Below are 15,687 nucleotides of genomic sequence, written 5' to 3' on the forward strand. Positions count from 1 at the left end.
GTTGTTGTGAGACTGATGTTACACGACCATCTACTCTTTAGGTCATTGTACTTATGTTGAAGCCTTCTTCCTTATTTCCTCATCTAGTCTTTCATTTTAGTACTTAGGGAGGATCCTCTGACTCTTGTAAAACTATGAGCTTATTTCATTGTATGCTTGATAGAATTTTTGATGTTCTTCCTCTCCTATTTAATGGTCGTAGTTACTTATCTCCGCACTCTTGTGCTTGTAGGGTTGCTTCTGAACTTGATATTTTTACTGTCTTCCCAACGAAATTCTCTTTTATTTCTGTAATACTCAACATATAGTACTTTTAACTACCCCGAATCCTATCTGAGTATTTCTCAAGGTTACAATATCATATCTGCGAGACTGAATGCTTCATGTTGGGGTTCACTATTTTCATCTTACATGATATGTTGATTTGTTTGTATCTTTTTGTCTAGTCATAACTAGGCTTCTCCTGAATCAACTATTGACTACTCCTTGGCCCATTCTCATATCAATATTCCGCGTAATCTTTCTTGGGTTATTTCCTTTGTCTTAATGACTCCCCGTCTATCAATAATATCTTGGGCAAGGACCCTTACTTCATTTCCTTGACGTCGTGTTTGCAAATTGTTTTGGAATCATAGCATATCTGTAGGCTTGAATCAGTGCACTCTCATCCCTTTTTCATTCTTATCACATTCTTCCTTTACCATTTCCATAGTTACTAAAACCACTTGATTCTGACCTAATGCCACATCACACCATATTCCTCCCTTTAGGGGAGCACTAAGATTTAGTGCTTTTACCCTCTCATCTTTGGCGTCTTTTCACATCATCGATGATCCTTACTCGCCTCGTAGTAATCCTTCAGTACCAAGGATAACAAAATTCCTTACTCACGAGGGTGACACTTAGTGTAATTGGCACACACAGTCCCTTAAGCTTAACCTTACTCACCTTGCTTGCTTTAGGGAAGCGTCTTCCTGAATGACTTTTCTCTAAATATCTTATGAATCATCTTATGTTGTTCATTTTATTATCGCTGGAACACAAATCTGAAATTCTCATGATGCCGACCATTATCAAATCACTCAGTCCTTAATTTATGTTTAGTTTATCTTGTTCACCAGTTCATATTTATTTCTATTACTTAGAGGTCTAATATTTTTTTTCTTTTGGTAATCACGTTAGCATCATGAACGTATTTCTCGAAATGAGGATACGACTTTATGGCCTATACTCTTTTGTCATCTCAAGGCCTATCATCTCTCGTCCTTGCCTTCACTTGACTATAGACACTGTAATACTGTCATCTTTTTTATCTACTGTTGTCATCCATGTATCACAACTTACTCATAATGCTTCATTAACTCTCTTCTTATTTCCCGCTTATATTTATGTCTATCACTTTATTCCAAAAACTTCAACAAGACATTCTTTTGCTTTTAGCTCCCCTTGCTCCATCCACTGGCTCTTCGGGTTGCCTAACATTCTCTCTCTAGTAGGGACGGAAGTCACATTAAGATAATATTTATCCCTTCCAGACCTCCAATGCTTATCTTTGTAGTATTCATATCTAGCTGTACTATTTTAGGGTACACCATCAAGGTGTCTCACAAGGAGATCTATTACCATGTTTGCACCATCCTTCGGATATTGTCAACTAACTCTACCAATCCATCCACTATTTTGGGTTACTCTATCCCCAGTCGGATCCTGATAACTCGTCCTTCTCTTAAACTATGTCTGTTAGCTCCCATGGGGCATCACTAAGATCGGTGTGGCCAATTGTACATATATCTGTCACTGTTGAAGGTAACTCAAATGCTTATATCTCCCTTCCGGAATAATGATAATCTTTATTAACTGGGTACCTCGTACCTTTTTTTATCTTGTTTCTTTTACTCCTTGAAACTTGTGAATATCTTTTGAATCTCTCATTGTCTTTCACCATAAAGGTGGATAAATATTCTTGCCTTAAGGCTCCTTATCAAGAGCCTCACACGTCTTAGTATAGACATGATCTGCTGAATGCCTCATGTTTATCCATCATAAGCATGATGCAAAAATTGAGTCCCTCTGACTCAACTCTTCCACAACTATATCTCTTACCAACCGTCTTTCTGAATGTAGGCATCGTTGTATTATGACTAGGATAGAGTTTAGGAAATTGAGTTCTTACAACTAACCTTTACCACACGATCTAGAGTAAGAAGAAAGAGTGGCAGTCCTAAATTCCCTGTAGCCTCATGCTTATAAGTATGGTGCACGACACACCCATAAATAAGACTCTACTAGACACGGCTTGTAGACTCCATAGGACAGAACTGCTCTGATACCACTTATGTCACGACCCAAGCCGATGGCCGCGATGGGCACCCGGTACCTTACTCAACCGAGTACCAACGTAATGTATCTTTCGTATCATACTATCATAGGTAATTGAGACAGAGAGGCTGTCGTGAGATAAGTAGAATAAAACATAAGGAAATACTCAATATAGGGTGACCCAACTTGATATACTGACTTATACGTATGACGTCCTAGCCTATAAGGCCACACTAGTATCCGTATACATGATACCTGTCTACAAGCCTCTAAGAGTACATAAATATCATAAAGATAGGGACAAAGCCCCGCCATACCAAACAATACATATTCAAATCATACTGACCAAATAGGCAACTCCGGAGCAAGTGGAGTGCACAAGCACCTTCTACTGAGCTGATAGCCTACTAGGAGAACTCTCAACCTGTCTATCGGGACCTGCGGGCATGAAACGTAGCATCCCCAGGAAAAAAAGACGTCATTACAAATAAAGTACCGAGTATGTAAGGCATGACAGTAGTATATAAAAGACATGAGAGAAACATGGAGTAAAGAACTCAACCTGTAATTCTGAATAGCTCTGTGAATCATGAAAAATTTATAATGTCATGCATGTGCGTATAAATGCAATACCATGCATAGGTATATGCGTACATAACATCACCAAGCCTCTGAGGGCATCCCATCATATCATCTCAGCCACTATGGGCAAAATCATCAACGTATACTAGCTGATCGGGTGGTGGTGCGTATATAACGCCTTAACCTTTTCCCATATCCCATATATATATAATATACGCGTATATAACGCCTTCTGGTCATGGGTCAATGTACATGTATAAATGCATGAAATGTATAAGAAATACGTTAATATGATTTTTCGAATATCATAAAATTAATATTCCTTTCGGACAAACTTTAACAAATACATATTTTTCTAGAACCCATGAACATAGGATATAATAATAATAATTCACATGGGGAATTAAGAATATAGACACCCCTAGTATTTCTATGAATAGAGTCATTTATGAAAGTTTCGTATTTTTCGCGTTTCGTTTGTATCATTTGGATCGTGCCAAAAAGAAAGAAGGGATAGCCTTAACATACCCGGATTAGGAAAAAGTCCGTATGATGTTCTTGAAAAAGATTACACCATACTCCTTTAGAAACGCAAAATTTTATGTTGCTATGATTTCAATAATTCTCGTTGGATTTTTTTTTGTGTAGGAATTTTAAGAATCACGTTGCTAGTGTAAGGTTTAGAATATGATTTGAAGTATTTTTTGAGAATGAAATTTGTTGAAAACTTGCTGAGTGTAGCGTCTGTTTGAAATGCTTAAATTAGGAAGATGTTATAAGACTTCTTACAAAAAACTTGCTAGATTGAGTGTTTTGTTTGAAATGGTTGAATTAGAAAAAATGTTATAAGATCTCTTACTTTGTTTCTTTAAGTCCAATGAAGCCAAATACTAAATGACTTACACGTACTCACTTATGATACCACCTTTCAATTAAGAAATCATTATCAGATTACTACTTGAATATCTAATGTCCAAAGAAGCCAAAATGCCCATTTCTTTATTTAATGAGTATGACTCATGCTCTTTAAGTCTTTCCACATAATCATAGTGACTTATGAGTCACAATCCTTAGATGGGTTTGCTGCCACGTTATGGAGTTCAAACTTTATCCAAAATTATTATTAATCAACCATTAATCCTTAATTAATTGGGTAATATCCCATTACCCAATAATTAATCAATTACCCACGTAATTAAGAATTATCTCAAATTACTTAAAATACTACTCACTTTTAACATACTTTATACACCTTACTATCAAGGCCATGTGGTACCTTGTATGGTACTAGTCCATAAATATCGGGTATTTTAGCTCGGGCCATATTTTATTCCAAAATATCAAACTTCGACGAAATTCATTTTCTTCGATTTGCTTATCCTCTCACCTTCACCAATTTGCTCATTACTTGTTTAAAATAGCATAATGCTTATAATCACAAAATAAATTTCATTCCCGAACTTGCGTTGATTAACCTACTACGAAACTTTAACGTTCGAAAATGCGGGATGTAACATCTCATTTCCGATCATTTATGGCATACTTTAATGTACGAAAACATGGGGTGTAGTAGATACTAGGGTTATTAACATAACAAGGATGTTATTTTATGAGTTATTTTAGTCATATGATAGTCGTGTATTATGTTTTTAAGTCAAGCGAGTTGTGGAACAAAAGTTGGCAAAGGTCATCACAAGTTACATTCATAAATGTGCTGAAAATTAGGTCGAATGTAGCTGAGCTTTTATCCCATTATACTTGGAATTACTTGATGATCCACCAACCAAATTGAATATCTATGAGTCTATTTTCTAACACATTAAACAGTTTGTCAATACGACATCGCAGTAAAGAGATATTTGCATTTTCTCAAGGCTGCGCAAGGAGCTCCCAAGGGGACCCACTTAGGTGGTAGTCGACCTACTTCACTTTAAAAATGATTCTGACGACCTTTATTTCTCATTTTTTTGACCCAAACGCGTCCTTATACTCCTCCTAACCCTCCTAAACATATACCATAGGGGTTAGAAGTAAATCCAAAGTGATTACACCATATTTCAACATCAAAAGTTAGTTCTAGTGAACAACAACACTTCTTTGAGGTCATGTTGTCATTGAGGATAGTTGTGGGTTGTGTTTGACTAAAATTTCAAGTTGTTGCTACTGGCTAAGATGAGTATAACAACCTACTAATTGTGCTTAAGATTTCTTGTATGTTGGTTAAGTTGTTAGGATGATAAACTATAAGATAATACTTGGATTATCTTGAGATGTTGTTCTTGATGGATTGATTTGAAAGTTGCACATATGAACTTTAAGTGGCTGGAAATTATGGAAAATAAGTTGTCTATGATATTTTTAGTATGATTATGTTGGTTTACATGTCAATGTTGTTGAGAAAATTGATAACTAGAAAAGGAAATGGCTATAAAGCACTTGGAAGTTGTCCACAGTGATATTATCTTGTGTTGGGCTATTTCAGGTAACTTTGAGATTGAATAGAAGGTTGGAAATCCTTTAAAAGTCATTGGTTATTATACTGGATATATTACTAAGTTCAAGAATGAATGATAATGGGGGTGCTAAAGGGATTCAAGCTTGCCGCTCATCGTGATATGTTGATGACTTGTTAATGAAATATTTTTTGCACCATTGTTGACGTTGTTCTTATTGTATAGCTATGGTTGTTGTTGTTGGTATTGGAGGAGGACCTTGTTATAGGGAATATGCTACCCAAATTTACATAAACGAGCTACTAGTTTAAGTTGCGGAGTTAGCTTTTACTCAGCACTGATTTTGAATCTCCTTAAGTTATGGTAGATTGAGTTGAGTTATTTGAAGAATTGCTTGGAAGGTATTAAGGACTCAACGAGGTTAAGGTATGTTAAGGCCAAACCTTTTCATCATTTTGGCATGATCCTATAATTACATGTGTTTGATAACGAGACATAAAGAGAAGTTCATGTTCCTAAATTTATGTACATTATCCTAGTCTTATAAATTACAGAATTCTCCCTTATCGGGACTTTATATTCAGTTAAGTATTATTTTATTCCAGTCAAGAGAGCAGAGGGTGTGTATATATATAGTATTACAATATTTTATATACCGAGCCTAATATGGTCGAGCGCCTATGAGCGAGTCGAGATAGGCCGCGATACAAAGCTTAGTATGGCCGAGCGCCTATGAGCGAGCCTACTACGGCCGAGCATTTACACCTATCGAGCCTTATAAGGTCGGACAACTATTTTACATACTATATTGAAATAGTTGAGTCAGTATCAGCAGGTAAGTATAGCTCCATATCGTTTTTGACTCCCAGTTACTTTCAGTTATTATATTATCAGTTTAGTTTTAGCTTTCAGTTATTTTGTTGCCTTACATACTCGGTACATTATTTCGTACTAACGTCCCTTTAGCCGGGGACGCGATATTTCATGCCTGCAGGTCCTGATAGATAGTTGGATAGACATTTCCAGTAGACAAAGTCAAACATCAGCTTGGTTGGTAAGCTCCTCTTCCTTGGAATTACCAGGTCTAGACTTTGGAGTCCATTTTATATATACAGGTTTGATGGGTAGGTCGAGGCCATGTCCCAACCATGATATAATTCAGTTATATCTGGAGCCTTGTAGACCAGTTATTGTGGCTTTGTCAGCCCTATGTATATGTTTGTTTGGTATCACTGGTTGGAGACATTCATGGCGGCCACGTCGGCCTGCACAGTTAAGTATATGGGCTCTTGGATATGTTTACCCCTCAAATGAGAGAGATATTATTTTCAGATTATATAGAATATGGCCTCATCGGTCTTGATTGGTATTCTTAGTTTGAAGGTAGGCCTCATCGGACTATGTTGAGGGTTACACGTCCAGAGTTCATAGTTACAAAGTGGTACGCTCGGGCCGAGTATGGCACCAGGTGCCGGCCACGCCTTCTCAGGTTTGGGGCATGACAAACTTGGTATTAGAGTAGTTTTATCGTAGGGAGTCTACAAGTCGTGTCTAGTAGAGCGTTGTTTATAGATGTGTTGTGCACTAGTAGAGCCAGAAGGCTAATACAACAACATGTACGGGCACTAATAGAGAGAGAGAGAGAGAGAGAGAGAGAGAGAGAGAGAGTTCTTAAAGACGTAGCCCTATTTGAGGCCCTATGAGATCGTGCATATCAAATGTGCAAATATCTAGCTTAAGACCCTAATATGGGAATATCAAACACACCTCGTGAATAGCAAGCCATGAGAGTATCAAAAGGTAAGAGAATAAGTTTCAATAGGTAACAAAAGCAAGGTGAAGGAGGGTACGAGGTACCAAATTAGTGAAGATTATCAGTATTTACAATTCAGGCAGAGAAATATAAGCATTCTAAGTTATCTTCAATAGTAACATGGGTATTTACAATTAGCCACACACATCTCAGTTATGCCCTATGAGAGCTAACATATATAGTTTACGAGAAGGATGTGATATCAGTATTCAGATGGGGTTAGAGTAAACCAAAATGGTGGATGAATTGTTAGCATTAGATGACATTTTCGAAGGATATTGCAAGCGTAATAATAGTTCTACTTGCGAGACACTTATATGGTGCAAACTAGAATAGTATAGTCAGATATGAATACTAGAATGTTCAGAAACTTTAGAAGATAAGCACTGGAATCCTAGAAGGGATAACTATTTACCTTAGTATGACTCCTGCCCCTGGTAAAAAGAGAATGTTAGGTGACCCGAAGAGCTAGTGAGATAGATCAAGGGGAGCTAAAAGCGAAAGAATATTTTGTTGAAGTTTTCAGAATAAGGTAATAGACAAAAATATTAGCAGGAGAATAAAAATAGAGTAATTGAAGCATTGTGAGTAAGATGTGATAAATTGGTGATAACGGTATATCAAAATATGATGGGATGGCAGAGTCTATAGTCAAGTGAAGGAAAAGATAAGAGGTGACATGCCTTGAGACAATAAAAGAGTATAAGCCATAAAGTCATATCCTCATTTGGAGAAAATGAGTTGGCGACTCCAACATAATTGCCAGAAGGCTAAGTTAGACCCCCCGGAGTAATAGAAATCAGCATAGGCTAGTAAACAAGATAAATCGAACATGAATTAGGGACCAAAGGATTTGATAATAGTCGACATCATGAGAATTTTAGAGACCGCATTCCTACAAAAATAGAATAGACAATAGAAGAATAACCTTTAACGGTTATTCTAGAATATGCTTCCCTAAAGCAAGCACCGTGAGCAGAGTTAAGCTTAAGGGACTAAGTGTGCCAGTTACACTAGGTGTCACCTTCGTGCGTAAGGAATTCAGTTATCCTTGGTACAGAAGGGTCACCGCAAGGCGAGTAAGAGTCAGTGAAGTTGTGAAAAGATGCCAAAGATGAAGACGTAAGTATGGAATAGTAAAAATAAGAATGCGGTAAAAAGGCAAAAGGGATGAGATTGCATTTATTCAGTTCCTACATATATGTTATGACTCCAGAACATTATACAAGCACGATGGCAGGGAGATACAGTAAGGGTTCCCTCCCTTGATGTTATTGATAAATAAGTGCGAATGAACATTTGATACATAAGGATCCAGTGCGAGAGGTAAGTTAAGACAAAGGAAACAACCCAAGAGAGATTACACGGAATATAGATATGAGAATGAACCAATGAGTAGTTCGTAGTTGATTTAGGAAGAGCCTAGTTATGGCTAGACAAGAGGATATAAATAAATCAGCAGATCGTGCAAGATAAACCTAGTGAACCACAACATAGGGAGTTCCGTCTCGCATATACGACATCGTAATCCTTGAGAAATATTCGGATAGGAGTTGAGGTAGTTATAGTTTTCGTATAAGTGTTACAGAAATAAAAGAGAGGGCCACGGGGGAGATAATAAAAACTTGAGTTCAGCAGTAACCCTATGAGAACAAGCGTATGGAGGTATGTAAACTGAGGATATTTATAGGTTAGTAAGAATATCAAAAATTCTGTCGGGTATATGATGTAATAAGCTCGCAGCTTTACAAGTGTCAGAGAGTCTTCCCTAAGTACCACAACAAAAGACTAGCTGAGGAAATAAGGAAGAGGGCTTCAACCTAAGTATAGTAACTTGAAGAAGAAATGGTCTTGTAACAACAGTCTCACTACAATATTGTATGCACTCCATAAGAAAGTGGCACCTATCGTGATTAGTAAACGGCAAGTAAATAAAATCAAAAGTAATATCCATAATCATATGAGTTACATAATATTCCAGCATGCGTGGGAACGAAGATAAGGCTAAGTATTCATGCAACAAGTGCCAGAAAGACCAGGATAAGTAATTGCTTCTGTTTAAAGAAAGCTGAGAAGAAACGAAAGTAATTATTCGATAAATGACCCAGAGTTAGTTACGTTATGAATGCACTTAAGATTCAGAGTATTATCCATGCAGCATATATGTTTCCATTCATACAGCTATAGGAGACTCCAATATAAGTTGAAAGAAAGAATTGAGTCCACGTCAGAGACAAAGGATTGAATTGTTAGAAGGTTATATCATGGATGTTCCATAGCATCCATGAAAGGCTAAAGTAATAACTAATACCCTGAGCTGCAGATCGGAAGATAGCTTACGCCTACTTAAAGGCTAAGAGAGAAGAGAAAACTAAAGAGTTACATCAGCTAAGTAAATCAGGAGTTTGATAATTAGACCTAGATAATTATAGAAATCGTGATTGAGAACGTTACAGAATCACTCTTAATATCAGAGGTACAAGAGAGATAGTACAATAACTATATTCTATAATGGATATACGATAAAGCTAGTTAGAAGAGTACCAACCTCATAAGAAGTCAGTATGAAGCTCCCACCGGATTGTGTATGCACCAGAGGTACAAGTATTATAGTAGAGTTTTAAGATGTCGATGTGAATTCCACCTATGTGGAAGGGAGGTTATGAAATAGACATAAGATAAAATTCGAGATTTAAAGGTAAGTATGGTAAGGATAAATAAATTATGAGATACTCAAGTGCAGAAGATTGTGAATAGTCCATACTTCAGATAGAGGGCTAGAAGCATTGTGATTCAGTATCCAGAAATGATAGTGATATTGTCAGTACGATATCTTCTAGCCTATGATTTCCAGGTATTGAGAGGTCTAGTTAAAAGAGTAAAGAAGATTTAGAGACAACGTGATGTCTCGCTTGAGGTTCCTGAATAACATAAGGAAATCTATGGTGCTAGCAAGTTAAATAAAGTTTGCGAGTAGTATAAATAGATACGTGAAGGTCGCAAGCTAAAGTATGGTAGAGCGACAAGCTTTTAGGTAGACAGGAGTAATGATACGAAAAGGTGAGTGAGAAGGTGACATTTAGGCCGTCGATTGAGTATTGATTCAAAGAGAAGGGATTTAATGAATTGCATGGGATTAGAATACCCCCATAAGATGAATCACTTTGGGATGCCATGAGATATGGTTATTGAAGTATTGTATCGCCCCTAGGTGTATTAAGCAAATAACTTCAGATGTTTCCTCGATGAGACGTGAGTCCTAGTGACAATGTATTGCATAAGAGGTTTCAAGTTATCAATAATAGATTATAGGTCAATATTAAGGTGAATCAACAATAGATGGATTAAAGTTCCAAAGTATGAGAGGAGATTAGGATGTCATTCTTTAGATGAACAGTAATAAGGAAGCATTAAAGGACTTGGATTTATACATATAGGATAAGCAACGAAAGAGAAACCCGGAGTTGGTAGCAGACCTCGGTAATAATAAAAATTGAAGTAAGTGTTATTGTATAGTCTAACCTACCTAGATCCAGTAAATCCATAAGGATATATAACTGAGGCTATGAAACAAGATATAGCAATAGTCGTAAGTTCGACAAAGTACCGAGCGAAGAACTTCAGTACACCTATAGATGCCCATAAGGACAACTTGTCATAATTTTGTATATGTTCACAAAATGAGGCCTGAAGTTTGGATAAAAGCTAGAGGAAAAAGGAGTGAAGAGTTGCATAGGTGCACATACAAGGACAAAGTAGTACTGGCTGCATGACAAAAGGTAGCAAGAGTTACGAGATTGGAAGAATTTCGACCACATGTCATGGTGTGAGAAAGAGGCCTAAAGAAGGGAATGCCCTGGCCTTTGGATTTATTCACGGAATAGTTGCCTGGATGGCAAGTACAATATTAAAGTATTCGTAAGAGCTATAGGTTATGAGACTAATAATAACATCAGTCAACATTCGAGGACGAATGGTCCAAAGGGGGGAATAATGTTACACCCTATATTTTTCGTACGTGAGAGTACGTCGTAAGCTAATTAATGCAAGCCCAAAACTGAGATCGTATTTGAAAGTAAATAAAGTAAGTTAATAATGTTACCTAGGAGGTTACAAATATTTAAGATCACGGATAACAAGTTACCAAAAAAGTTGGAAGGCCAAGAAGCTAAACAAATTGAAGAAGATAAGTTTTGTCGAAAGTCGACAAGTTGGGAATGTTATAACATGTACTTTTGGGGTGATACTAGAGTGCTTAATATGGCAAGGAGGTTAGTTCATGAGTTATTTAGTCATATTATAGTCGTTTGTTATGATTTGAAGTCAAGCGAGTTGTGAAACAAAAGTCGGCAAAGGTCATGTTACATTCATAAATGAGCTGAGAATTACGTCAAATATACCTAAGTTTTTCTCCATTATACTTAGAATTACTAGATTATCCACCTATAAAATTGAATATCTACGATTCTAGTTTCTAATGCATTAAACCATTTGTCAATACGATATCGGAGTACAGGGATATTTGCATTTTTGCTAGACTGCGCAAGCAGCTCTCAATGGGACACACTTAGGAGGTGATCGACCTACTTCACTTTAAAAATGATTTGGACGACCTTTATTACTCATATTTTGACCCAAAATCTCCCCTACACTCCTACTAACCCTCATAAACAGATACCATAAGGGTTAGAAGTGATTCCAAAGTGATTACACCATATTTCAACATCAAAAGTTAGTTCTAGTGAAGAACAACACCTCTTTGAGGTTGTGTTGTCATTGAGGATAGTTGTGGGCTGTGTTTGACTGAAATTTTAAGTTGTTGATACTGGTTAAGGTGAGTATAGCAGCCTACTAATTGTGCTTAAGATTTCTTGTGTGTTGGTTAAGTTGTTAGAATGATAAACTACAAGATAAGACTTGGATTAGCTTGAGATGTTGTTGTTCTTGATGTATTGATTTGAAAGTTGCTCATATAAACTTTAAGTGGATGGAAATTATGGAAAATAAGTTGGCTATGATATTGTTAGTGTGATTATGTTGTTTTACATGTCAATCTTGTTGAGGAAATTGGTGATTAGAAAAAGAAATGGCTATAAAGCACTTGAAAGTTGTTCAATGTGATATTATCTTGTGTCGGGCTATTTCGGGTAACTTTGAAATTGAATAGAAGGTTGGAAATACTTTAAAAGGAATTGGTTATTATACTGAATATATTATTAAGTTCAAGAATGAATAATAATGGGGTTTAAGGGTGCTAAAAGGATGATATGTTGATGACTTGTTAATGAAATATTTTGTGCCCTATTGTTGATGTTGTTCTCATTGTATAGCTTTGGCTGTTGTTGTTGGTATATGGTATTGGAGGATGCCCTTGTTTTAGGGGAGATGCTGTCTAAATTTATATAAACGAGCTACTAGTTTAAGTTACGGACTTAGCCTTTACTCAACACTGATTTTGAATCTATTTATGCTATGGTAGGAGTTGTGTTGTTTGAAGAATTGCTTGGAAGGTATTAAAGACTCAACGGGGTTAAGGTATGTTAAGGCTAAACCTTTTCGGCATTTTGACATGATCCTATAATTACATGTGTTTGATAACGAGACATAAAGAGAAGTTCATGTTCCTGAATTTATGTACATTATCTTAGTCTCATAAGTTACAGAATTCTCCTTTATCGGGACTTTATATTCAGTTAGGTATTATTTCCTTCTAGTCAAGAGAACAGAGGGTCTCTCTCTCTCTCTCTCTCTCTCTCTCTCTCTCTCTCATATATATATATATATATATATATATATATATATATATATATATATATATAAAATCGCTGGGCAGGCCCCTATTGGGCAACCTCTGATCAGATAGTAGTTTATATACCGAGCCTAATGTGGCCGAGCGCCTATGAGCGAGCCTAGAATGACCGTATATATATATATATATATATATATATATATATATATATAATCATCAGGCAGACCCCTATTGGGCAACCTCTGATCAGATGGTAATTTATATACCGAGCCTAATGTGGCCGAGCGCCTATGAGCGAGCCCAGAATGGCCGAGATACAGAGCCTAGTATGGCCGAGCACCTATGAGCGAGCCTACTACGATCGAGGAGTTACACATACCCAGCCTTATAGGGCTGGACAACTATTTTACTTACTATATTGAAAGAGTTTAGGCAGTATCATAAGGTAAGTATAGCTCCAGATCATTTTTGACTCCATGTTATTTTCAGGTATTATATTATCAATTTTATTTCAGCTTTCAGTTATTTTGTTGCCTTACATGCTTTATACATTAGTTCATACTGACGTCCCTTTTGTTGGGGACACTGTATTTCATGTCCGCAGGTCCTGATAGACAGTTGGATATACTTTCCTAGTAGACAGAGTCAAACATCAGCTTGGTTGGTAAGCTCCACTTCCTTGGAGTTACCGGGTCTAGACTTTAGAGTCAATTTTATACATACAAGTTTGATGGGTAGGTCGAGGCCATGTCCCGACCATGATATAATTCAGTTATCTCTAGATCCTTGTAGACGAGCCTTGTGTATTTTGTATGTCAGTATTGTGGCTTTGCCAGCCCTGTGTATATGTTTGTTTGGTATTACTAGTTGGAGACATTCATGGCGGCCACGTCGACCTGCAAAGTTATGTATATGAGCTATTGGGTATGTTTACCCCTCAAATAGGAGAGATGTTATTTTCAGATTATACAGAATATGGCCTTATCGGCCTTGATTGGTATTGTCAGTTTGAAGATAGGCCTCATCGGACTAAGTTGAAGGTTACCCCTCCAGTGTTCACAGTTACAGAGTGGTACGCTCGGGCCGAATATAGCACTGGGTGCCGGCCATGCCTTCCCAAGTTTGGGGCGTGACAATAAACTACTCCATAGATATGGAGAAAGTTATCACAAATATAATTAAAGAGTAAGAAAACATCAATCCAATGTTACAATCCAATGCTCTCCCAAAGCTTCAAAGGTCAAAAGTCCTCTAAAAATCGTATTTTTGATGTATTTATATCATTTGGAAACGGGCACGGATGAAACTATCCTTTCCTAGCTGAACTAGGAAGTACTTTGAAAAAATACACTAGCACTGCGCAGGGCGCGCCCGCCCCATGCGGGGTACCGGTGGACCTTTACAGAAGCTAATTCCTGACAGAGTTGGCACATTTGCATAGCCGCGCCGCACCCAGTCGGGCCCCATGTAGCGCGGCTGTGTATTGTTTACAGAGTATTTTCGGTTCTTCAATTTTTGATATCTAGACTTGGTCCTCGCCCCCAAAATGCGATCCTAATTTAATTCATTTGGCTTTTACTTAGACTTCAAAGCTCCAACTTGTTCGATTTAGCTCCCGATTATCTTTTTAACTCGGAATCACTTCTTGCAAGGCATAAAACACATAATAAGTATAATTCACTATCATTTAAGCTCAAACGCAAGTAAAATGGAGTAATTAGAGAGCAAAATATGACTAAAATACGGGATTCTGGTATACCATCACAAAACCGAAAGGAGAAAAACCAAACCATACCGAATATAATTAGGTACGTTTATTGGTGTAGCATTTTAAGAAATCGAATACCAAAAATACCAAACCGAAATGTCTAACGTACCATACCGACCAACGAACACCCCTAATTAGACATTGTTTGGTGAATGGTGATCATGACCTCCGTTAATCTTCTAAGCGGTTGTTTGGTTCATGAGCTAATTACACGAGAAACTGATAATATAAGAATTTTTATTTAATATTATTAATGAAGAAATTGTTATATAACAATAATTATGAAAAAATGTTAAAAATACATTGTTTATTTTAAAGAAGTTTTTAAATTTTAAATAGTGTAATTCTTACATTGTTAATATATATTTTATCTCACATAAAATAATAAATTCTTCTATAATTTAGTAAAATTGCCAAAACGTTGCATTAGTTATACACAATTATTTTTTCATATACATCCAACCAAACACTATGCTATCTTATGCAAGATTTTATGTTGATATTATATACTTCAATACAATCAATCAAACTATCCTATGCAAGATTTAATGTTGATATTATATACTTCAATACAATCAATCAAACAATCTCTACATGCACTGGTCACTACACAATAAATTGTGGCGATCAAAGGCGTAAAACGATAATAAGGTAAATATAAAATCACACGAAAAAGAATTATCTCTGTACACCTATAAAATAAATGTGGATAAGAATTGTTTTGATCTTGAAAATTTCAAACAGGTCGTAACAAAATTTTTAGGAGATATCTTTTACAAGCTCGACCAAAAGAGTGTTTATTAAGTGCAAGGTTGAAGTTTTTTTTTTTTTTTTTTGTGTGTGGGGGGGGGGGGGGGGCGGGGGGCTAGAAAAGGTTATAGTAATACCTATCTTAAATTTTTGCTTGACGCTCGAGAAGGTTAACTGGTTAAGAGAAAAAACGAGGTACCTTATCCTGATATTTTAAGCGATAACCCATTTTTTAGCTTATAAGAAAAACCAA

Source organism: Nicotiana tomentosiformis, chromosome 5 (assembly GCF_000390325.3).
Source record: "Nicotiana tomentosiformis chromosome 5, ASM39032v3, whole genome shotgun sequence".
NCBI lineage: Eukaryota > Viridiplantae > Streptophyta > Magnoliopsida > Solanales > Solanaceae > Nicotiana > Nicotiana tomentosiformis.